This window comes from Tupaia chinensis, unplaced genomic scaffold (genome assembly GCF_000334495.1).
Source record: "Tupaia chinensis unplaced genomic scaffold, TupChi_1.0 Scaffold148019_1, whole genome shotgun sequence".
NCBI lineage: Eukaryota > Metazoa > Chordata > Mammalia > Scandentia > Tupaiidae > Tupaia > Tupaia belangeri.
In genome coordinates this window covers 1,310,420-1,313,097 of record NW_006207869.1, presented here as the reverse complement: position 1 = coordinate 1,313,097, position 2,678 = coordinate 1,310,420, and the positions used below count along the sequence as shown (strand labels likewise).

At 36.1% G+C, this 2,678-nt stretch overlaps 1 pseudogene; it reads right to left on the bottom strand.

Annotated features, from left to right (window-relative positions):
* Positions 1 to 1,445: 1,445 nt before the first annotated feature.
* LOC114006440 (uncharacterized) lies at positions 1,446 to 1,551 on the bottom strand (annotated as a pseudogene).
* Between the last annotated feature and the right edge of the window lie 1,127 nt (positions 1,552 to 2,678).

The window sequence follows — 2,678 nt, the reverse complement described above, 5'->3', positions numbered from 1 at the left end:
GTGCCTTTTTACTCCATTGATAGTATCTTTTGATGCACAAAATACTTTAATTTTTGTAAAGTTTAATTTGTCTATTTTTTCTTTTGCTTTCTGTCTTTGGTATCAATCATATCCAGGAAAGCATCTGCCAAGTCCAGGGTTGTGAAGCTTTTACCTTACTTCTTTTCTTAAGAGAAAGAGTTGTTTTAGGTTTTGTATTTAGATCTTTGATTCATTTTTTTTAATTTATTTATTTTTTACTTTATTTATTCATTCATTTATTTTTCATTTGACCAGAGAGACACACACAGACAGAGAGAGAGAGGGAGAAGGTGAGAAAGTGAACCATGAGGTCCAGGATTTGAGTGGTGGGCAGCTATGTGAGAGCATCCAGTGCCTTAACCACCACACCACCTGCTGGTCCCAATCTTTGATTCATTTTGAGTTAATTTTTTTATGCTTTTTGGTAAGAGTCCAACTTCTTTCTTTTGATAAGAGTCCATGTGGGTATCTTATTTTCCTAGAAGTATTTGTTGAAAGGCTTATTCTTTCCCCATAGAATGGTCCTGACTCCCTGTTAAAAATTATTTGGGACTAGCAGTTAGCGTAATGGCTATGTCGCTGGACTCCCACGTAGTCTACCACAGTTCGAGTCCCGGACTCGGTGGCTTAAATTCATGCCGGGCGTGTGTGCGTGCATGCCCAAGATCCTGAGAGGAGAATGGAGGAGAAGGTATTGCGGAGTGGCCATCACCCCTGGGGGGTGATTTTTTGCTTTCTGTCTCTCTGTCTCTCTGTCTCTCTCTGTCTGTCTGGCAAGTGCACGTGCCCTATAGCAAAAACCTCTCCAAAAAAAAAAAAATGATTTGCCCACAGTTGTTGGGATTTGTCTGGGTTCTTTATTTTCTTCCATTTTTCTATTTATCTGTCTTTTTGGCAATATCACACTGTTTTGAGTTCTATAAGTTTGGAGTAAGTTTTGAAATTAGGAATTGTGAATTCTTCAGCTTTGGTTATTTCTGTGTCTTGGATATCATAAATAATGCTGCAATGAACATGGAAGTCCAGATATTTTTATGAAGTGGTGATTTTTATCTCCTTTGACTATACATATGAAAGAGAAATTGTTGGACCAACTGGTAGTTCTATTTCTAATTTGTTTATAGCCTTTATTGCCTATTTGTCTTTATATCTAAGCTGAGTCTCCTACAGGAAGTGTATAGGTGGATCATATTTTCTGTTCTCTATACGCCTTAGAGTTTTTGTCCCGCATTCTCTGTGTTAGTCTTGTTTTGTTTAGTAGGTTTTTTTCTTTGTGGTTACCATAAGGATTACATTTAACATCCTAAAGTTATAACAATCTAATTTACACTTTATTAACTTCAACAGCATCCAAAATGTTTTGCTCTTTTACAAATTTATCCATTCCTTTTAGTTGTCGCTGTCACAAAATTACACCTTTATATAATATGTGTACAATAACATAAACTAATCATTTTTAATGCATTCGTTTTTGTATACTGATAAAAACAGATACTATACTCAATCTTAGCCAAAAGGCTGAGAAGCAGTAGTCTCTTATAAAGAAAAAATTATTTGGAGTTACAAACAAATTATAATAACACTAACTTTTATAGTTGCTTTGAAGCTTTTCTCTTTGTTTTGGCCCAAATTGGTTGAAATTAAACACAATTTACCTTTCAAGCTTTTCCCAGTAAAATTATTATCTGGGCAGGAAAAGGATTTCTGATACTTTCTACTCTCCCATCTTCTCTGGACCCTCTTATTTTCTAATATTTTCAAAAGATAATTATTACTTACAAAGAAGCTGAAGTTATCTTTTTTTTTTTAATAGATTTCCCCATAGTACATGTGTGCTCACTGGAGACAGATAGACAGAGGGAAAGTGAGATATTCCCGCCCCCATGTGACCATGCCACATTCCCTTCTCCTCCTCCATACTGTTTCTGGGATTTGGACACACACACACACACGCACACATGCACACACATACACACGTGCCTGGTATGATTTTCAAACCTCCAGGTCTGGGACTCAAACTGTGATCAGTCATGTGAGAGTCCAGTGCCTTAACCACAAGCTGCTGGCCCTTAAAGTTATTCTTTTTAACCACTACCTACAACAACTTCCCTCTCTCTGTGAGAGTGTGTCTTCTCTGTCTGTCCTTTATATTTTGAACAGTACATAATATTACTTTGTATGACTAATAAAACACCATATAATTTTATGTATAAACATCACATTTTTTTTCACTGAACAATTTCTATGTGTTTTTAAATTGCCATTTTGTGCGTATGTGATCATCAGAGAAAGGGTGAGAGAGAGAGACAGAGAGAGAGAGAGAGAGAAATCAATGGGCAACAGGGTGTGCCAATGAGGCATGGTCATGCTGCAACTCATTCTTAATTTCATCTTGTTGGGATTTGGGGCATGTGCTCACAAGTGCTTCAAGTGTTTTTCAAGCCCTCAGGGCCAGGACTTGAACCATTGTCAGCCATGTGGGATCTGGCTTCCTTAACCACTAGACCATAGGGTCATCTCTATATGTTTTCTTATATTAGAGTTTACACAAACATTATATATCACATCTATGTGATATACATATTTATTATATTTAAAATTTAATGTTAACTAATTTAAATTTAAACTTAAGTAGTCAAATGTACCTCACGATTAAC